This window comes from Oncorhynchus keta, chromosome 4, assembly GCF_023373465.1.
Source record: "Oncorhynchus keta strain PuntledgeMale-10-30-2019 chromosome 4, Oket_V2, whole genome shotgun sequence".
NCBI classification, from domain to species: domain Eukaryota; kingdom Metazoa; phylum Chordata; class Actinopteri; order Salmoniformes; family Salmonidae; genus Oncorhynchus; species Oncorhynchus keta.
Window position 1 is genome coordinate 48,927,451 of NC_068424.1, and position 23,647 is coordinate 48,951,097.

At 37.0% G+C, this 23,647-nt stretch overlaps 1 protein-coding gene across 33 annotated transcripts in view; it reads right to left on the minus strand.

The window, feature by feature from the left end:
* LOC118381995 (protocadherin alpha-C2-like) overlaps positions 1-23,647 on the minus strand; it is a 227,408-nt gene that overhangs the window by 140,985 nt on the left and 62,776 nt on the right. Inside the window, exons 4-8 of one of the 33 annotated variants that reach the window (XR_008116551.1) lie at positions 23,397-23,442; positions 23,087-23,223; positions 22,875-22,984; positions 22,438-22,549; positions 21,157-22,150 (exon numbers count right to left, since the gene is read on the minus strand). The exons of 29 other annotated variants lie outside the window; for them this stretch is intronic. The gene's annotated coding sequence lies outside the window, so the exon portion shown is untranslated. Of the gene's footprint in view, positions 1-21,156; positions 22,151-22,437; positions 22,550-22,874; positions 22,985-23,086; positions 23,529-23,647 lie in introns of those variants that run through there. 3 more of the 33 variants (XR_004825241.2, XR_008116547.1, XR_004825235.2) reach the window with 3 other exon arrangements.

Consider the following 23,647-nt stretch of genomic DNA (forward strand, 5'->3'; position numbering starts at 1 on the left):
CTTGTAAAAGTGGGTTCGATTCCCGGGACCACCCATACGTAGAATGATGCACACATGACTGACATAAAAAAATGCATATATTAATTATTATATTATTATTATATTAAAATAAAAGACAGACAGACAGACAGACAGACATACAAATAAAACATGCTCAAAGAAAGATTTCCAGCAAGGCTGGTTCCCTTAAAACGATACAGTTAGATAAAAGAAGCAAACACAGTAATGTCTTCCTCCCATTAACCTGTGAATATAGTGTTCTGCATTGCAATTATCTGTACAGGCAATTGGAGTAGAGAGAGAATGGCGGTGAGTCATCGGAGACCTGGCCCATTCTCGCATATCAGAGAGTGCTGGTTTTAGAAATACACATGTCATGCTGTCATGCATAACCCCAGCCTGAAGCACCTGTGTGTGTGTGTGTGTGTGTGTGTGTGTGTGTGTGTGTGTGTGTGTGTGTGTGTGTGTGTGTGTGTGTGTGTGTGTGTGTGTGTGTGTGTGTGTGTGTGTGTGTGTGCGTGTGCGTGCGTGCGTGCGTGCGTGCGTGCGTGCGTGCGTGCGTGCGTGCGTGCGTGCGTGCGTGCGTGCGTGCGTGTGTGCGTGCGTGCGTGCGTGCGTGTGTGTGTGTGAGTGAGTTTAGACCTGTGTACAGTACATGTGTGTAGCCTATGTGTGGGTGAACATACAGGACATTGGCCCACATGGGACATTTTACACACAACTGAATGTGCTCATAACAGGCCCAGCATTATGGGGCAAATGGCACCAGGGGAGTCAGAACCCTGCAGATGGGGACACTGCTCTCTGCAACAGCCATAAAAACACTCTCAATTCAATCTTCCATCCATGAATAAAGTAAACATTGGATGGATTCATCAGTGAAGTTTGCAGCAACTGTGGCCACATTCAATTGTAGGCTTCCAACATCTACTCAGCCTGCATTGGGAGTGCATGATTACACTACATGGCGTCAAGAAACTTAGGAGGGCTGAGTTCAAGATAATTAAACATGTTGCAATGTTGGACAACCATTTTCAGGTTCTTGAATGAGAGACCACGGTAATATTGGAACAAATACAATCACTTTCTTTTTCTTCAACCATCATTCTGCAAGTGGACATTCAACAAAGTGTGTTTACGTTGTATAACTCTGTACTCTGTGGCTCCTCTGGCTCAGTGACTTGGATGCAACCTCCAAGTGACCTCAGGCCAGCTCATGCCAGACCCAGGATCAGCAGCTGCTGTTTGGGCAAAGAGTAAAGAATACTGTAATTTTAGCTAAGAGTAAAGATTTCTGTAATATTAGCTAAGAGTATAGACTGATGTAATATCAGCTAAGAGGAATGACTACTGAAATATTAGCTAAAAGTATAGACTACTGTAATACTAGCTAAGTGTAACGACTACTGCAATATTAGGTAAGAGTAACGACTACTGTGATATTAGCTAAAAGTACAGACTACTGCAATATTAGCCAAGTAAAGACGGCTGTAATATTAGCTAAGAGTAAAGAACACCGTAATATTAGATAAGAGTAACGACTAATGTAATATTAGCTAAGGGTAACGACGCCTGTAATATTAGATAAGAGTCCAGCTGCTGCAATATTAGCTAAGCTTAAAAACGACTCCAATATTAGCTAAGAGAAATGACTACTGAAATATTAGCTAGAAGTATAGACAACTGTAATAGTAGATAAGCGTAACGACTACTGTAATATTAGCTAAGAGTAAAGAATACTGTAATATTAGATAAGAGTAACAACTGATGTAACATTAGCTAAAAGTAACGACTACTGTAATCTTAGCTAAGAGTAATGAAGACTGTAATGTTACCTAAAAGTACACCTAAGAGTAACGACTATTGTGATATTCGCTAAGAGTAACAACTACTGTAATATTAGATAATAGTAAAACTGCTGTAATATTAGCTAAGAGTAACGACTACCGTAATATTAGATAAGAGAAATGACTAATGTAACATTAGCTAAGAGTAACGACTCCTGAAATATTACCTAAAAGTATAGACTAATGTAATCCCAGCTAAGAGTAACGAAGACTGTAATATTAGCTAAGAGTAAAGACTGCTGTAATTTTAGCTAAGAGTAAAGACTACTGTAATATTAGCTAAGAGGAATGAATATTGTAATTTAAGCAAAGAGTATAGACCACTGTAACTATAGACCGCCGTAACAATTACTGAGATTAAAGACTAATGTATTATTATCTAAGTGTAAAGACTTGTCACGCCTTGGTCTTAGTATTTTGTGTTTTCGTTATTTATTTGGTCAGGCCAGGGTGTGACATGGGTTTATTTTGTGGTGTGTTTTTGCATTGGGGTTTAGTAGGTATTGGGATTGTGGTTGAGTAGGGTTGTCGAGCATAGTCTATGGCTGCCTGAGGCAGTTCTCAATCAGAGTCAGGTGATTCTCGTTGTCTCTGATCGGGAACCATATTTAGGTAGCCTGGGTTTCACTGTGTGTTTGTGGGTGATTGTTCCTGTCTCTGTGTTTGTTGTCACAAGATAGGCTGTATAGGTTTTCGCGTTTCGTTTGTTGTTTTGTATATTATTGTTATTTCATGTATCGTTCATTTTTCATTAAAGAACATGAAGAACCACCACGCTGCATTTTGGTCCGACTCTCTTTCAACAGACGAACGCCGTTAAAAGACTACTGTAATATTTGCTAAGAGTAAAGACAGCTGTAATATTAGCTAAGAGTAACGGAAACTGTAGTATTAGCTAAGAGTAACGGAAACTGTAGTATTAGCTAAGAGTAATAAATACTGTAATATTAGCAAAGAGTAACGACAATGGTAGTATCAGCAAAGAGTAAAAACTACTGTAATAATAGCAAGAGCAAAGACTTCTGTTATTTTAGCTAAGAGATACGACTAATGTAATATTAGATAAGAGTTTATACAACTGTAGTATCAGCTAAGAGTAAAGACTGCTGTAATATTAGCTAAGCGTAAAGAATATTGTAATTTTAGATAAGAGTATAGACCGCTGTAACAATTCCTGAGAGTACAGACTGCTGTAATATTAGCTAAGAGTAAAGACAAATGTAACATTAGCTAAGAGTAACGACTACTGTAAAAATAGAACAGAGTAAAGACTACTTTGATTTTAGCTAAGAGGAATGACTACAGTAATATTAGCTAAGAGTATATTCTACTGAAACATTAGATAAGAGTAAAGGCTGATGTAATATTAGCTAAGAGTAACGACTACTGTAGTATTAGCTAAGAGTAATAAATACTGTAATATTTGCAAAGAGTAAAGACTACTGAAATATTAGCTAAACGTATAGACTACTGTAATATCATCCAAGAGTAACAACAACTGAAAATTAGCTAATCGCAAAGACTTTTGTGAAATTCTGTAAGAGGAACGACTACTGCAATGTCAGCTAAGAGTATAGCTAAGAGTAACGACTACTGTAATATAAGATTAGAGAATATACTATTGTAATATTAGCTAAAAGTATAGACTACTGTAATCCTAGCTAACAGTAACAAAGAGTGTAATATTAGCTAAGAGTACAGCTAAGAGTAACAACAACGGTAGTATTAGCCAACTACTGCAATGTCAGCTAAGAGTATAGCTGAGAGTAACGAGTACTGTAATATAAGCTTAGAGAATATACTACTGTAATAATAGCTAAAAGTATAGACTACTGTAATCCTAGCTAACAGTAACAAAGAGTGTAATATTAGCTAAGAGTACAGCTAAGAGTAACAACAACGTTAGTATGAGCTAATAGTAAAAACTGCTGTAATATTAGCAAAGAGCAGAGACTACTGTAATATCAGCCAAGAATAACGACAACTGAAAATAAGCTAATCGTAAAGACTTTTGTGAAATTCTGTAAGAGTAACGACTATTGTAATATTAGATAAGAGAAACCACAACTGTAATATGAGCTAAGAGTAACGACTACTTCATTTTTAGCAAAGAGTATATACTACTGTAATATTAGCTAAGAGTAACAACCACTAAAATATTAGCTATAAGTATATACTACAGTATTTCTAGCGAAGAGTAAATACAACTAAAATTAGCTATGCATAAAGAATACTGTAATATTAGATAATAGTATATACTACCGTAATATATGGTAAAGGTAATGACAACTGTAGTATAAGCGAAGAGTAATGACAGCTGTAATATTAGCTAAGAGTAAAGACTACTGTAATAATAGCAAATAGAAAAGACTTCTGTGATTTTAGCTATTAGAAATGACTATTGTAATATTAGAGTTTATACAACTGTAATTTTAGCTGAGAATATAGACAACTGTAATATCAGCTAAAATAATGGACTACTATAATCCCAGCTAAGAGTAACAATGACTGTAATTTTAGCCAACAGTATAGACTACTGAAATATTAGCAAAGAGTAACGACTACTGAAAATTAGCTAATCGTAAAGACTACTGTAAAATATGGCAAGAGTAATGACTACTGCAATGTTAGCTAAGAGTACAGCTAAGAGTAATGACTACTGTAATATTAGCTTAGAGAAAATAATACTGTAATATTAGCTAAAAGTATAGACTACTGTAATCCTATTTAAGAGAAATAAAAACTGTAATATTAGCTAAGAGTAACAACAACGGTAGTATTAGCTAATAGCAAAGACTGCTGTAATATTACCTAAGGGTAAAGACCAAAGCAATAATACCTAAGAGTAAAGACTGCTGTAATATAAGCTAAGAGTAAAGACTACTGTAATATTAGCTAAGAGTAACGACTACTGTAATAATAGCAAAGAGTAAAGGCTACTGTGATTTTAGCTAAGAGTATAGACTACTGTAATACTAAGCTAGGAAATATACTGTAATAACTACTATAATATTACTGTAATATTAGCTAAGAAAAACAACTACTGTAATATAAGCTAAGCGTATAGACTACTGTAATACTAGCTAAGAGAAATGTAAATTGTAAAAATAGCTACAAGTATGGACTTTTGTAATAATTAGCTAAGAGTAACAACTACTGTAATATTAAATGAGAGTATAGACTACTGTAATATTAGCTAAGAGGAAAGACTTCATAATATTAGCTAAGAGTAAAGACTACTGTAATATTAGCTGAGATTATAGACTACTGTAATAATAGCTATGAGTAATGACAACTGTAATTTTAGCTAAGAATGTAGACAACTGTAATATTAGCTAAGAGTTTAGACTACTGTAATATTACCTAAGAGTAACAACTACTGTATTATTAGCTAAGAGTAATGACTTCTGTAATATTAGCTGGAAGTAAAGAATACTGTAATATTAATTGAGAATATAGACTACTGTTATCTTAGCTAAGAGTAATAACTACTGTAACATTAGCGAAGAGTATAGTCACTGTAATATTTGCTGAAAGGAATGACAACCTTAAAATTAGCTAAGTGTAGTTACTACAGTAAAGACTAATTTAATATTATCTAAGAGTACAGACTACTCTAAAACTCTAAGAGTGATGACTTCTGTAATATTAGCTAAGAGTAAAGACTGCTGTAATATTAGCAAAGTATTTAACGACTCCTGTAATTGTTGCTAAGAGTATAGAACCCTGCAACATTAGCTGAGAGTAAAGACCACTGTAATAATACCTAAGAGTAAAGACTACTGCAATATTAGCTAAAAGTATAGACTACTGTAATCCTAGCTAAGAGAAACGACTACTGTAATATTAGATAAGAGTTTATACAACTTCAATATTAGCTGAGAGTATAGACAACTGTAATATTAGCTAAGAGTAAAGACTAATGTAATATTAGCTAAGAGTAACGACTACTGTAATAATAGAACAGAGTACAGACTACTGTGATTTTAGCTAAGAGGAACAACTATTGTTATATTAGATAAGAGTATATTTTACTGGAGAAAGCAAATTACGGACTCCTTTAAATTAGCCAAGAGTAAAGACTTCTGTAATATTAGCTAAGAGTAACAACTACTGTAGTATTAGCTAAGAGTAATGACTACTGTAATATTAGCTAAGAGTAATGACATCTGTGATTTTAGCTAAGAGTAACGACTAGTGTAAAATTAGCTAAGAGTTTATACAACTGTAAAATTGGCTAAGAGTAAAGACTGCTGTAATATTAGCTAAGAGTAAAAGAAAATTGGAATTTTAGCTTAGAGTATTGAACACTGTAACGATTACTGAGAGTAAAGATAACTGTAATATAAGCTAAGAGTAAAGACTACTATAATATTAGCAAAGAGGAAAGAGTACTGTAATATTAGCTAAGAGTAACGACTACTGTAATAATACCGAAGAGTAAAGGCTACTGTGATTGTAGCTAAAAGGAATGCCAACTGTAATATTGGCTAATAGTTTATACAGCTTTAAATCTAGCTAAGAGTAAAGACTGCTCTAATATTAGCTAAGCGTAAAGAATATTGGAATTTTAGCTAAGAGTATAAGCCACTGTAACAATTCCTGATAGTAAAAAATACTGTAATAATAGCAAAGAGAAAAGACTTCTGTGATTATAGCTATGAGTAAAGACTACCGTAATATTAGCTAAGAGTAAAGACTACTGTCATATACTAGCAAAGAGTAAAGACTGCTGTAATATTAGCTAAGAGTAACAACTACTGTAGTATTAGCTAAGAGTAATAAATCATGTAATATTAGCAAAGAGTAACGACTCCTGTAATATTAGCAAATAGTTTATACAACTGTAATTTTAGCTGAGAGTATAGACAACTGTAATATAAGCTAAGAGTACATTCTACTGAAACATTAGATAAGAGTAAAGACTGCTGTAATATTAGCTAAGAGTAACAACTACTGTAATATACTAGCAAAGAGTAAAGACTACTGTAATATTAGCTAAGAGTAATGACTACTGTAATAATAGCAAAGAGTAAAGACATCTGTGATTTTAGCTAAGAGTATTTCCTGCAACAATTATTTGTAAGAGCAAAGAGTACTGTAATATTTGCTACTATATAATGACTACAGTAATATCAGCTAAGAGTTTAGACAACTGTAATATTAGCAAAGAGTAAAGACTGCTGTAATATTAGCTAAGCGTAACGTAATATTGTAATTTTAGCTAAGAGTATAGACTACTTCAGTTGTTGCTAAGAGTAAAGAATACTGTAATATTAGCTAGCAGGAAAGACTACTGTAATATTAGCTAAGAGTATAGACACTGTAATACTAAGTAAATAGTAACAACTACTATGTAATATTAGATTATTGTAATATGAGCTAAGAAAATATTACAACTACTGTAATATAAAAGAGCTAAGACTACTGTATTTTACTACTATAATACTAGCTAAGAGAAATGTAAATTGTAAAATTAGCTACAAGTATGGACTTTTGTAATATTAGTTAAGAGTAAACAACTACTGTAAAATTGTTAAATGAAGTATAGACTACTGTAATACCTCCTAAGAGTAAAGACTTCATTAATATTAGCTAGGAGAAAGGACTACTATAATATTAGCTGAGATTATAGACTACTGTAATAATAGCTAAGAGTAATGACAACTGTAATATTAGCTAAGAATGTAGACCACTGTAGCATTAGCTGAGAGTAAAGACTACTGTAATATTAGCTAAGAGTAACAACTACTGTATTATTAGCTAAGAGTAATGACTTCTGTAATATTAGCTGGAAGAATACTGTAATATTAATAATGAGAATATAGACTACTGTTATCTTAGCTTAGAGCAATAACTACTGTAACATAAGCTGAATAATAGAGTGTATCACTGTAATATTAGCTGAAAGTCATATACTAGAATGACTACCTGTAAAATTAGCTTAGTGTTGTTACTACAGTAAAGACTAATTTAATATTAGCTAAGAGTACAGACTACTCTAAAACTCCCTAAGAGTGATGACTTCTGTAATATTAGCTAAGAGTAAAGACTGCTGTAATATTAGCGAAGAGTAACGTAACGACTCCTGTAATTGTAGCTAAGAGTTTATAGAACCCTGCAACATTAGCTGAGAGTAAAGACCTGTACTGTAATAATACCCAAGAGTAAAGACTACTGCAATATTAGCTAAAAGTATAGACTACTGTATTATTAGCTACGAGTAAAGACTGCTGTAATATGAGCTAAAAGTATAGACTACTGTAATCCGAGCTAAGAGAAACGACTACTGTAATATTAGATAAGAGTTTATATAACTGTCAATATTAGCTGAGAGTAAGACAACTGTAATATTAGATTAGAGTAAAGACTACTGTACTATTAGCTAAGAGTAAAGACTAATGTAATATTAGCTAAGAGCAACGACTACTGTAATAATAGAACAGAGTAAAGACTACTGTGATTTTAGCTAAGAGGAACAACTATTGTTATATTTGCTAAGAGTATATTTTACTGGAAAATTAGCCAAGAATAAAGACTTCTGTAATATTAGCTAAGAGTAACAACTACTGTAGTATTAGCTAAGAGTAATAAATAATGTAATATTAGCAAAGAGTAACGACTACTGTAATATTAGCTAAGAGTAATTACTACTGTAATAATAGCAAAGAGTAAAGACATCTGTGATTTTAGCTAAGACTAACGACTACTGTAAAATTAGCTAAGAGTTTATACAACTGTAAAATTGGCTAAGAGTAAAGACTGCTGTAATATTAGCTAAGAGTAAACAAAAATTTAAATTTTAGCTAAGAGTATTGAACACTGTAATGATTACTGAGAGTAAAGATTACTGTAATATTAGCTAAGAGCAAAGAGTACTGTAATATTAGCTAAGAGTAACGACTACTGTAATAATAGCAAAGAGTAAAGGCTACTGTGATTGTAGCTAAAAGGAATGCCTACTGTAATATTGGCTAATAGTTTATACAGCTGTAAATCTAGCTAAGAGTAAAGACTGCTCTAATATTAGCTAAGCGTAAAGAATATTGGAATTTTAGCTAAGAGTATAAGCCACTGTAACAATTCCTGAGAGTAAAAAATACTGTAATAATAGCAAAGAGAAAAGACTTCTGTGATTATAGCTATGAGTAAAGACTACCGTAATATTAGCTAAGAGTAAAGACTACTGTCATATACTAGCAAAGAGTAAAGACTACTGTAATATTAGCCAAGAGTAACGAGTACTGTAATAATAGCAAAGAGTAAAGACTAATGTGATTTTAGCAATGAGGAACGACTCCTGTAATATTAGCAAATAGTTTATACAACTGTAATTTTATCTGAGAGTATAAACAACTGTAGTATAAGCTAAGAGTATATTCTACTGAAACATTAGATAAGAGTAAAGACTGCTGTAATATTAGCTAAGAGTAACAACTACTGTAGTATTAGCTAAGAGTAATAAATCATGTAATATTAGCAAAGAGTAACGACTCCTGTAATATTAGCAAATAGTTTATACAACTGTAATATAAGCTCAGTGTACATTCTACTGAAACATTAGATAAGAGTAAAGACTGCTGTAATATTAGCTAAGAGTAATGACTACTGTAATAATAGCAAAGAGTAAAGACATCTGTGATTTTAGCTAAGAGTAACGACTACTGTAAAATTAGCTAAGAGTTTATACAACTGTAAAATTGCCTAAGAGTAAAGACTGCTGTAATATTAGCTAAGAGTAAATGAAAATTGGAATTTTAGCTTAGAGTATTGAACACTGTAACGATTACTGAGAGTAAAGATTACTGTAATATAAGCTAAGATTAAAGACTACTATAATATTAGCAAAGAGCAAAGAGTACTGTAATATTAGCAAAGAGTAACGACTACTGTAATAATAGCAAAGAGTAAAGGCTACTGTGATTGTAGCTAAAAGTAATGCCAACTGTAATATTAGCTAATAGTTTATACAGCTGTAAATCTAGCGAAGAGTAAAGACTGCTCTAATATCAGCTTAGCGTAAAGAACATTGTAATTTTAGCTTAGAGTATAGGCCACTGTGACAATTCCTGAGAGTAAAAAATACTGTAATAATAGCAAAGAGTAAAGACTTCTGTGATTTTAGCTATGAGTAAAGACTACTGTCATATACTAGCAAAGAGTAAAGACTTCTGTGATTTTAGCTATGAGAAACGACTACCGTAATATTCGCTAAGAGTTGATACAACTGTAATATTAGCTGAGAGTACAGACAACTTTAATATTAGCTAAAAGTATAGACTATTATTATCCCAGCAAAGAGTAACGATGACTGTAATTTTAGCCAAGAGGAAAGACGACTGAAATATTAGCTAAGAGTAACGACTACTGAAAATTAGCTAATCGTAAAGACAACACTAAAATTTGTTAAGAGTAACGATGACTGTAATTTTCGCTAAGAGTATAGACAACTGTAACAATTCCTGAGAGTAAAGACTGCTGTAATATTAGCTAAGAGTATAGACCACCATAATTATTACTGAGAGTAAAGACTACTGAAATATTAGCTAAGTGTAACGAGTACTGTAATATTAGCTACTAGTAAAGACTGCTGTAATATTATTAGCAATGATTAATGACTACTGTAGTATTTGCTAAGAGTAAAAACTACTGTAATAATAGCAAGGATTAAAGACTACTGTTATTGTAGCTAAGAGAAATGGCTACCGTAATATTAGATAAGATTTTATACAACTTCAATATTAGCTGAGAGTATAGACAACTGTAATATTTGGTAAGCGTAAAAACTGCTGTAATATTAGCTAAGAGTAACGGATATTGTAATGTTAGCTAAGAATATAGACCACTGTAACAATTACTGAGAGTAAAGACTACTGTAATATTGGCTAAGAGTAAAGATTTCTGTAATATTAGCTTAGAGTAAAGACCACTGTAATATTACCTGAGAGTAAAGACTGCTGTAATATTAGCTAAGAGTAAATTTGGTAAGAGTAATCACTACTGCAATGTTAGCTTAGAGAATATACTACTGTAATATTAGCTAAAAGTATACACTACTGTGTATACTACTGCTAAGAGTAATAAAGACTGTAAGAGTACAGCTAAGAGTAATGACTACGGTAGTATTAGCTAATAGCAAAGAATGCTGTCATGTGAGCTAAGAATTAGAACTACTATAATATTAGCTAAGTGTATAGACTACTGTAATATTAGCTAAAAGTAACGACTACTGTAATATTAGCTAAGAGTAATTACTACTGTAATATTAGGTAAGAGTATAGACTACTGTAATACTAGCTAATAGTAATGACTACTGTAATATTAGCTGAGAGTATAGACTACTGTAATATTAGCTAAGAGTAAAGACTACTGTAAAATTAGCTAATAGTAACGACAACTGTAATATTGACTAAGAGTAATGACTACTGTAATATTAGCTAAAAGTAACGACAACTGTAATATTGACTAAGAGTATAGACTACTTTAATATTAACTAAGAGTAAAGGCTGCTACTGCAAATCTGCGCTCACATTCCACTCCCATATGAGCTCAAAATAGACAGCTGACTCAGAAAGCGTTATACATTGTGTCACGTGTGCTCCCTCTCTGGCCACTAGGCCATCAGTCTGCTCGTCATGGTGCACACCTGTCGCCATTGTAAAGCGTAATTGCGCATTATGACACTCACCTGGACTCCATCACCTCCTTGATTACCTGCGCTATATTTGTCACTCCATTTGGTTCCTTCCCCAGTCATCATTGTATCTGTATCTGTATCATGTCTGTGTTTGTTTCATGTATTTATTAAATGTATTCACTCCCTGAACTTGCTTCCCGACTCTCAGCGCACATCGTTACACATTGCTCCCTTGGTATAGGAACAGTTGTGGAATACATACTCTAGAGATCTGAATATTATTATACAGTACTAATATAGGTACGGTACTATATACACAAGCATTTGTATATTTACAGTGCATTCGGAAAGTATTCAGACCCCTTCACTTTTTCCAGATGTTGTTACGTTAGTCTTATTCTAAAATGTATTAAATTAATGTTTTTCCTCATCAATCTACACACAATACCCCATAATGACAAAGCAGAAATACGTTTTTAGGAATTTTAGCAAATGTATAAAAGATTTAAAACAGAAATACCTTATTTACATTAATACATTCACAAATGCAGCATTACTATTATTGTAGACAAATAGAGTGGACATACACCAGTCCTGAGGAGCATCCTCTGACCCTGACCCTGATTCTTGATTCCGCTGCAGTGGAGAGACAGGCAGGCATGACTGTGGCAGGGCAAACATACAGAACCCACCCGCATTACCATGCACCCAAACCACTGAGACTTAATGAAACCAGAGGTTATATCAGAGAGAAGAGTGGAGGAGAGACGGTCAGTGGAGTGGATGAAAGGAGAAACAGACACAATACTGATGAATGAGAGAGATGAGAGCAAGGGAGATTGTGAGAGAGATAATGATGGAGTGAGAAAATATGTAAGAAAGAGAGACAGACAGAGTGAGAGGCAGAGAGATATATATAGAGAGAGAGGCAGAGGGAGACTGTAAGAGTGAAGGCTTAGAGAGTAGACTAACCTCTCGGTGTTGGCTAACTGCTAACTGTAGAGAGATAACAGGGTCAGGGGTCACATTTTATTTTATTTTATTTTTTTTATTTTTTTATTTCACCTTTATTTAACCAGGTAGGCTAGTTGAGAACAAGTTCTCATTTGCAACTACGACCTGGCCAAGATAAAGCATAGCAGTGTGAACAGACAACACAGAGTTACACATGGAGTAAACAATTAACAAGTCAATTACACAGTAGAAAAAAAGGGGAGTCTATATACATTGTGTGCAAAAGGCATGAGGAGGGAGGCGAATAATTACAATTTTGCAGATTAACACTGGAGTGATAAATGATCAGATGGTCATGTACAGGTAGAGATATTGGTGTACAAAAGAGCAGAAAAGTAAATAAATAAAAACAGTATGGGGATGAGGTAGGTGAAAATGGGTGGGCTATTTACCAATAGACTATGTACAGCTGCAGCGATCGGTTAGCTGCTCAGATAGCAGATGTTTGAAGTTGGTGAGGGAGATAAAAGTCTCCAACTTCAGCGATTTTTGCAATTCGTTCCAGTCACAGGCAGCAGAGAACTGGACCGAAAGGCGGCCAAATGACCGATACACAACTAGAACTGGCATGACCTTCACAGCGGAACCAAACAGAACTGATATTACCCTTCACAGTGGAACCTACCAGGGTCGACCCACTTAGAATCAGAACTAACTGGACCGGACCTACCCACCCTGAACTAAAGCAACTTGGTATAAAATTTTTTTTATAACTGCTCCTTGGGCATAATGTAATTACTGAGATAATAAACTGATAATAAACAGACTCCTTTATTGATACTTCGCTTGAATGTTTTTCCTTGTTGAGTCAGTGTAAATTCCATTGGCAATGCATGTCCTCACATGTTGAGTCATATAAGGCTACAGCTCTATTCTCTCTGTGATTACAACAATGAATGACTCTGCAGTCAATACTAGTCCATACTCGTCGCCCATCTCTGCCATGACACAACTTCTACATCTGCATTCCTTGCTGTTTGGGGTTTTAGGCTGGTTTCTGTACAGCACTTTGTGACATTAACTGATGTATAAAGGGCTCTATAAATACATTTGATTGATGATTGATTGTATACTGTGTGTTTACAGTAGGGAAGAACACACACACACACACAAACACAGTTGGTCTGTGGGCCAACACCTCAGCTCTGCCGCAGTGTCCAACGAGGCCTGCTGACGTCAACACTAATACAGCCTGCTAGTTCATAGACGCCCACGTCACCTGGATAGGACCACAAAGTGCTGAATCTAACAGTACTCAGCCAGGGTATGCTCAGGACTCACTGTTTTCTAGGCCTGGCCTAACGCCAGAGTCCAGGCACACTCACAGCACCATTGCAAAACTGAACGCAAAGTCTTCACAATAGCACCACAACCACACTGAAATAAGTCTTATGTTATTAATAACTGCGGTGAATAAACTTTGTTGAATAAACGTTGTGTGATTACTAATGAGCTCAACAGACTGTGACAGAGAAAGAGAGGGGGAAGAGAGAAAGAAATACAGAGAAAAGAGAATGATGCCACAGCAGATGAGATAAGCATCTTGCAGAGACACGTCGTGCAGAATTCACTGATACGTGAGAAGTACAGTGGAATAAGCAGTCCTGATTCCAGTACTGGGCAGCTCCACTGTGTAACCAGATTCACTCAAACCTCTCCCCTCCTCTCCTGTCCTTATCTGCCCAGAAGGATCAGGGGGAAGGCTAGGGAGAGTCGATATTTCTGGGTGCTGAATGTGTGTTCATTTGGCATGAGGGGCGGTTGCATAACTAACCCTCTGTCTCTGTGTGTGTGTGGGGCAGTGGGTTGTCTCAGAGGCACTGTCATTAGTTTGATAGGTTCCTTTGGTGCTGCACAGAATGACTGAATAGCTGAGGGAGTGACGCTGATGAGCCTGTGTCATCTGTGTGTTTGTGCGTGTGTGTGTCCCTGTGAATGCATGGTGTGAGTGCTTGTCTATAAATTGGATTACCTTAACCATTTTAAATGCATTTGTGTGTGTGTGTGTGTGTGTGTGTGTGTGTGCGTGTGCGTGTGTGTGTGTGTGTGTGTACAATATAGGATGGGTGCGCTTTTGCGGTACACTGCTCTGGGTGGCTGTGTGTGTAAATGAGATTACCATCACAGCTTTGACCTGGATGTGAGTGACACTGAGTACTAACAAAGAAACAGTGAACAAAATGTGTGCCTTACTGACACACAACAGCTTCCAGCACATACAGGACAACATCCCCATCCACAACCACAACCCCAGGGGCATGGCAGAGAGAGATGGGGAGGGAGAGGGAGGGGAGCGGGGATATGGGGGAAGGGAGAGAGAGAGAGGGAGGGAGGGGCAGGAGGAGGGAGGGAGAGAAACAGCACATGGGGATGGAGGTGTAGGAAGAGATGTAGAGAAAGAGGACAGAGAGAGAGTGGTAGTGAGAGAGGACAGAGGTGGAGACGGAAGACGTTGAGACAGGGGGAGAAGGGAAGTTGACAGAAATGGGGAGCAGGAACAATGAGCGGGGTAAGGGATGAGGGGAAATTGGAGTGAATGGGAGAGTACAGAAAAGAGAGGAGGGGGCAAATGGGCAGCCAGGTCACCCGTGATACAAGTCAGTATTTGACATCCATCCATGTATGAGGACGTCAGGAGATTACGTGGAAACCGGCCACTGTTATCTTCATGTAGGTTTCAGTTTTGCTAGGGCGTTGTGGACAGGGATGGCAGATAGGTGTAAGCATCTGCCATCTAACTCGGAAGGTTGCAAGTTCGATTCCAGCGAACGAGAGTTAACCCTAACCTTAAAAATTCAGAGTTAACACCTAAACTTAAACACGTTGAAAAATGACATTTGCAACAACTTCTACATGTAATGTTTGAGAAACATGGATGAACGTCTAATTCTGACGTGAGTCTGTGGGAGCTAGTTGAAAATGGGATAGGTCACAGTCTGAAAACCAAAGAAAATTGTAGAAGGAACAGAGAAAGAGAGACAGAGAGAAAGTACAAGTGAGGGGTTGAGCGAGAGGAATGGAAACGGAAGGGAGCGTCGGGAGAAGGTAGTGTGTGTGCAGCCATCTAAAATAAGGCCAATTCTCCGCCTGCTGAAATGAGGTACAATACCGCTTAAAAGCTTTAGCGGCTGGCTATAATACTCCTCCCTGCTTCTGCTACACTCTCTCCCTATGACACAGACCACACTCTCACAGGGAGAACACTCTCACACAATTAACCAAGACAACCGACACACTGACACACCACAAAGGTGCATTACAGTTTGAGCATTCTTGATCTTAGACACTCGGCATACTAACACAATTACGGACTAAGCAAGCACACACAAAGAGACACTGAGGCAAAGCTATACCACGGCTCCAAAAATACAATGTGTGAATGAAGTGCTGTGCACATTGTACTATGATGAAGTAGGCTACATGCTCAGACACATCAACCAACATACTGTTGTGAATTTAGCAAGGTTGTTTGCATGTTTCACAATCACAACCTTCTGTTCCAAAAGGGAATGTGCCAACCACAGTCCCAATAGATTAACTTACACGTCATGATAGACACCAATAGCTACACCACACACACTATGGATGGAGGGAGCAAATGTGGCCCAGTGAAACCATGTATATTCACAACAAAAACCATGTGACCCGTTGAAATCATGACAGCACTTGTTGGCTAAATGAGACACACACTCCCATTTTCAATCAGAGCAGTAAATCTCACACTGGCATCTGCTGTCCTAGCATGGCTTGGCACTGCCACTGTGTATGCACTGACACACACACTGACACACAACACTGACACACACTGACACACACACTGACACACACACTGACACACACACACAGAGACACACACACACACTAATCACCAAACTGGGCATTAGGCATTGGACATTGAACAGAAACACTGAAGGGGATATCATCACCGTTTACAAATGGGAAGGCTGCTATCAAATCTTCATGGAGCATTCTCATTATTGCTTACTGTCCATTTCACTCACCACTGACCCACCCATTTCAGGCTTTTGAGTACTGATATCTCACTGTCTTTCTCCATCTTCTGCATTGTTTCACATTCCTCTCAATCATTCTATATGAGTATTGGTGCCACTGAATAGTAATGATCTATTGTACTGCACTGCTATCTTGGTTCCAATTACACTCACTCTTATTACTAGCCTATGGAATTATCCAAGTATGAAATCTGAAGTGACCTAGTTGAGTAAAAATAGAAAATTGCCATAATGCAATATATTTAATAATGTGTTGATCTATTTTCACATATACTGTTGCTTCTCTGTCGACACCATCTGTTGACCAAATATTACAATGAGGAATTCGCTAACATAATCCGTGTTTCAATCAAAACTAAACCCATTTTCATTAAATACTGAGAGATGGTAGAAGAGGAACCATACAAAAGACACGACGTCCCCTCCCCCTCCCATCCTTCTCCCTTTCCCTCTCCCTCACCCCTGTTGCTGAGACCACTGCACTACACGCGAGACTCTCCAACATGCGGTGGAAAACCAGCGAATACAGAGAGGTAATTCTGCCAGTGCGTTGCTAGGGAAACAGCATCATCGCCTAAAATCTGCCTCATTCAGCCACACTCTCATAGCGGATGAAACACAAGGTATCTGTTAGCCAATAACATGAGGCCGTTTGTGAAAATCAAAACAAGGGCACCGGAGCTAACCTTTATTACGTCAACCGCGCAGCCGCAGCATTAGAACACAAACGGAGAGGGAACTGGAAAGGATCATGTAAATAATGAATGGCAGCTCGCTAGCGAAGCCAAGCAGCGCACTTTCACACCACCCGACTGGCTAGGTGACGGGTGTCAGCGTGTGCAAGAGACAGGCAACTCTTTCTCTCTCAGCCTCACCCACAGCCACACGCGGCTCGCATAATCAATCACTAGTTACCACCATGGTGCACAGGCCTTCAGACACGCATGCACGCAAACACCACTGTCTCTTATTAGGCTACATGCTCTAACCTGCATTTGTCAAAGAGGTAGGCATACACATGAACAATGAACATAAGACAACCCAACCCGTCGGTTTAGTTGACATCCTTATTAAAGGGCACAGGTAGAATGTTAGAATCGAAAACAATTTGACTGGCTGAAATGTAGTCCTACGTGACAGTGTCGTGGGCTTTAAGGTTGAATTCAATCGCCAATAGACTGTCTTTCTGATGGGGTGTAGCTCCAAATAAGGATGATGAAAAGTCTCTAACTGCTGAAATTGATTCCTTTCAAGGCCACAACACAAGGCCATCAGGGAAACACGTAACAAGGCCCTGTAAATACAAGGCTGAAGTTGCCCCTTTCCACTGGTCTAAGATCAGCGTTGCATTTGACTTCCTAATGGTTAAGATATGGATGGTTTAGGATTAGCTGGTTCTACACAGTAAATGTATCTGAGTAAAACTGGTCCCAGTCTAAATCGAGTAAAAACTTACTCTTGTTGCAGAGATCAATTTTCAGAGTTATTTCTACAAACTGTAATTTACTCTATTTAGCTTTATGGAAACAACTCTGCCAATTCACTCAATATATGCAATTGAATATTATCAGTCAAGAGTAGCATTTGTACAACTAAACATCAATAAATCAGAAGTCAGTATTTAACAAAGCACTTTATTCTTAAATGTAAGACATTTGCAATACATACATCAAAATACTGATGATAATAAAATACAATTGTGGACTGAAATGAAATGTTGGCCTCTGTTCACTTGAATACATGTACATAGAAAAGCTCAATATTGCAATTCAATACATCTAACAATGACATGGAGGATTTTGTGAAACTAGCATCTCAGATATCAAAAACACTGATGATCAAATCAAATTGTGGCCTCTGTAAAATTACATTTTGGCATCTGTCCCTCCTTTAAAAGTAAATCAAAAAGCCAATATTGCAATACAATACATATTGGTTTTAAAGAGCTTACTGTGCCGTTTTTAGAGTCACGGGAAACAGTATGAGACTATAAACAAACTTGAATCACCACAACTGTAAGACATCTGTATATCAAATGCTTTGTAACAGAAAAGCTCTTTAACATCCACTACATAAGGTCCCTCTGTTGCACACCAACTCTATCTGCATTAAAATGCTCATAAAGACATTATTTATAGGGCAAAAGTAACCAACAGTAATCACTCATCTTTAACAACAACATGGTGGATTTCCTGAAAAACTGGCATCTCACAATGAACTTTAAGACAAACAACTAAATTATACACATTTCCATGGTGTTTGGTCCATTTAACATTTAAAACCGTGGTGTCAATTGGTACCGGAAGAGTCTCAGCCATCTTACAGCCCCAGTCCATGACATTTAAAGATGACATTTTACCTGGACTAATCATGACTCTGTTGGTGTCAAATGTCTACCAACTGTATGCTGTTTGACTTGTGTTCTTTTTGCCAATGTTTGTTACATTTAAGCTTTTTAATTGTTTTTTAAAGGAATTATGCTCTGCTTCATTTTGCACATGCACCAGCGATGTAAAATTGGTCAAATTTCAAGCATACATGTGGGGTAATGCACCATAAAATGATGCTTCGGTAGCAGCCTCTTTTTTGGAAAGAATTGCTTGAATAACCTGTGGTGTTCTGCGATTAAGTGTTTCAAAAAAATTGTAACACCCTTTGATATCATTGGAGATATCACTGAAGCAACAGCAACAGTAAATACCAGTGTAGATCATTTGGACAAACTAAGTCTCCAAAGAGAAGTGGTAGATTGCGAAGTAAAACACCAGGACTGGATAGCATTTAACCCCAAGTCATCACAGTCCTCTCCTAACTTCACTGCAGGTTTGTTGTTTTGCTCCATGTAACCATAGTTAAAGCTCTTTATTCTCCTGTCTATTTCATTTGATGTTGTGTACTTGTCTATCAAGTGCAGTACTAGCAGTTTCATTTCATATTGTGCCACACCCTCCAAGATATCATGGATAGAGAGAGAAGTTTTCACGTGTATTGAAGTACGGCAAGGAGTTTAGAACGCAAGAATGTTTAACACCCATCACATAGGGAAGACTGGGATTTGTCGCCTTTTTTGGGGGCAGTGTTCTGCATGGAGTGCTCGAGTTCGCATAACTATCTTGGGTGAATCTTCATCAAATTCAGTCTGAAAGTCGTCTGTCTCAGCAAGACAAAAGGGACAACAATATCTGGCAATGAATGATTCGACAAAACCAAATAAACAGTGAAGACCAAGGTTGTCACCTGTGACTTGGACAATAGTTCCATACACTGGTTGATCATACAAGGGAACCATAAATCCATCCCTCAAGTATTTTAATATCCTGCACAATTGGATCAAGTATTTTAGAAAAGCCATATGTTTTAATGTCTTGGGCATGAAATAAAGCAACCAAATTACTATTAAGCAGAAATTATTTGAACTTTGGAGAAAAATTACATAAGTTGAAATAGATTGCTCCTAATTTATTTTGTTTTCCCTGCTTTTGATCCAAGAGGATTTACAGTTTCAAAATCATCAGAGAAGCTGTATCTGAATTGCTTCTGTTTTGAAAATAGAGCATGGCTCTTGGAACAGGTCTCCATCACATAAGTCATAAAGTTCTCTTGAACTGGAATCAGTCTGCATCATCTCCTTTGTATTAGGGTGTTTGTAAATAAACTAATGTTTTCAAAATTCGGATGCAAACAAATATATCAGTAACAATAATTTGATCGTAGCCTCCCGTATTCCCGATTGCATTGTGTATCAAATCTTGTACCAAGAACGCATTCAACTGGGTCGACCCTTCCCCACTTTTCTGTAAAATACTTCTCTTACTTTCAGAATATAATACACCAAAGGAATTTTACATTTTTTCAAAACACTGATCAATTTTACACTCAATGTCACTTTTAATGGGCTCCTGTATAGACAGACACTTCTTCCCAGATTCTTTAGCTTGAATATGAATATCATCAACTATCCCTTCATTGGAAATGACCAAAGAGCTAATGGTTGTTTCACCTACACCTGCCACTTTAAGTTCAGCTATGGTTGCAGCGCAGCTGTCTACAAGACTCTTATTGGCAAGGACTGAGTCAGAAGGGGAACTTGTTGATGGCAGGTCATCAAAATTACTTACTGCTACATATTCAGGAGCCTTCACCGTGATCAGAACAAGGTTTGTGTGCTGTATAAAGATCCTTTCTGAACTCAGAAAAAGTGCCATAAACTTGTGAACAACCAGCCTGACCGCATTTAAGACCAAGTGTCCTTCCTTGACAAAGTCCGTGGACCAACTTCAAGTGTTTTGTCAAGGAATTGGCATTTGCCTGTGGGCTTTTGCAAGCAAAACACAACATTTTAGATGAATGATATGAAAACGTTTGTGTGAAAGGAAAAAGGTTATTTCCTATGCTGCGTTTTAACCCTTTGCAACTTCAAAACTTTTAGTAACTCAATGCAGCATCCGAGCCCTCAACTCTGCAACCCTAGGATTAACCTTGGTGGTATCAACATCAATTTCATAAATTGTGGTTTGCAAAAGTTGTACACATTTACCAGATCCTGATTGTACAAGGTACCAAAGACAAACATGAGCTTTGAAAAGCTCATCAAAACAGGCAATAGAGTCTGGTGACTTACAAGGTATTGCATGTTTGTCAATCACAATGGAGTACATGTGAATCCCACTCCTCTGGGAACCCACAGCAAGCAGATAGGGCTGAAGGCTATCCATGACGTGGTCCCAGTCTGTGACACAAGGACTTCATTAGTGTGCTATTAAAATTAATCACGGTTCGCAAACAGTTTGTGAAAATGTAAATTACAGCTACACATGATCTTACCATGATTTGTTCATAATCTTAAAAGTAGTTATTAGGATTAGGAATGGGGACAGAACAGTCAACTGTAATGACACCGTGATAAACTTCAATGTGTTCACTGGTGTGTCTGGCTGAGATTGTTCCTGGTCTCTTGCAGCCATGAGGTGACGGTGAAGGAAGGTGGACAAGGACCAAAATGGAGGACATGTCACTGTCCCATCCTGAAAGTACACATTTTCACTGAAAGTTACATCATCCCATTTGCTTTCAAAAACAATGCTCCCTTCCATTAGTATAATCATTTTATTCCAGCATACCATTTTCCACTTCTGTTGTGGATTCAGCATTTTGAACCAGGTCGCCTGTCCGTGTGAGGCCACTGCTTTGGTCAATGACTTTCTCCTTGTACATTTACATTACATTTAAGTCATTTAGCAGACGCTCTTATCCAGAGCGACTAGAGAGTAGGCCACTTCTCCAGGAACTTTGCATCACCAAACATCAGACTAAAATCTTGCTCAATCCGCAGACAAGATGGAACTATCGTCATGTAATATATCACAGTCCTAATCCGACTGTCGTAGAACTGAAAACAATTGTCCTGACAGTTTTAAGGCAAGGCAGTCGAAGATCCACATACCATTGCTGCTATGTCTTGGAATCTTGGAAACGCTGTGAATATTTCAGAGGACTTCACTGGTTCATGAACCATATTTTGACGATAGGCGAACATCTGCTTCATCTTCTCCTTTACAATTGTTTCATCAGCTGTATGCTTCAGCTGTATGTTAGAGACTCCTTCAGAGAGGAAAACTGTCTATCAGCTTTTGGACCACCTGTAACATGGTGAAACTTTTACAGATTACTGGGTTTGTCTGCTCTATACAAGTATACAATATTGTGTCATAAGATGTAAATAACAAGGCTCGGAAACTCTGCAAAGATGGCCATGCATGCAGTTATGTCGCCAGATGAAAAGTAGGATTTATTTGACTCAGAAACAGAATTAATACTAAGAAATATTAAAAGAGTAAGAGACTAAGAAACCCTTGCTTATAGAGATGTTCAGATACAATTATTCTCTGGTCATGTGTCATGAATGAGACTAACTACAATCACTTACACGTCAGTGACTGATGCATGGTCTTCTGTCGTCCCTCTGATGCTTCCCTTTGCACAAATTTCAGTCTCCATGCTAGATATCCACTCCCATCTTCTGCACTGTAAGAATGCTCCTAAAGTGAAGTATAATTCAGTTTGAGGGAGCAGCAGGTTAAAATCTCTTCATATTCATCCTTAAAACTACAGATGTAACCATAGATGAAGATCAACAGGTCTGACCCTCGCAGTGCAGAACATAACTGGGCTTTTATACCACCAGAGTTGAGCTTAGGAAAGATGGCAGAGATGGTGGGCATACAGACATGTTACAGATGTATAGTTTAAATAAAAACATCACCCAACAGTAAAACAATGTAAATATTGCCATTCTGGAAAAATTGTAAGGTTTAAGAGTCCCAGAGAGTTAAAAAGGTTAGACTTTGTTTTTAATGTACTTACATAACCAAATTTGCTCCTAGGATCGGCCAGGTATGGGAACAAGGCAATGATGCCCTTTGCGTAGTCCTCTAACACGCCTTGAAGGACTTGTCCTAGACACACACACTTTACTGTTTGAGATCCAAACAAAAGTATTCATGTGTAAATCACAACTTCTGCTAAAAATTGTGTTAGGTGGTAAGGTATGTAATGAGTATATGACATATACCCACCCATGTTCACTTGTCATTTGTGCAACTAATATCTTGGCCATATCACGTCTTCTGCTATCTGTTAGGCTTTTTGTCCGAGCATACTCAATCATGATCCTCTCTCCTCCAGGTTTGTTGTTCAGAATGCCTTCAATCATCTAAGTCGGAGTAATTTCAAAAAGGAACACATTAACACTTTTAAAACAGCAATGAAATAGCAAGAATAATCAAACACACCATGATCACCATCTCACAACTTCCATTGATGTCATTTATCACTCAATCTTCAAGTATGGCATTTTTTTTAAACTGGTAATTTGCAGTACTTTACATGAGAGACGATTATCCTCAGCTGTCTTTCTTGTAGCAGGACTCTGCTGCAATATAATGGTGTCATTGGAGTCCCCATCATTGTATCCACTGTATTTTGATAAGGAGCTGCTTGCAGAAGAGCTCAACGAATCTAGCAATCATGTTAACATTTAACTGGTGTGATTAACACTGTAATTATAACACAATTTAGGTGGAAACATCCATTATTATGATTAGAGGACTTTTGTTAATGACAAGCGGAATGCAAAA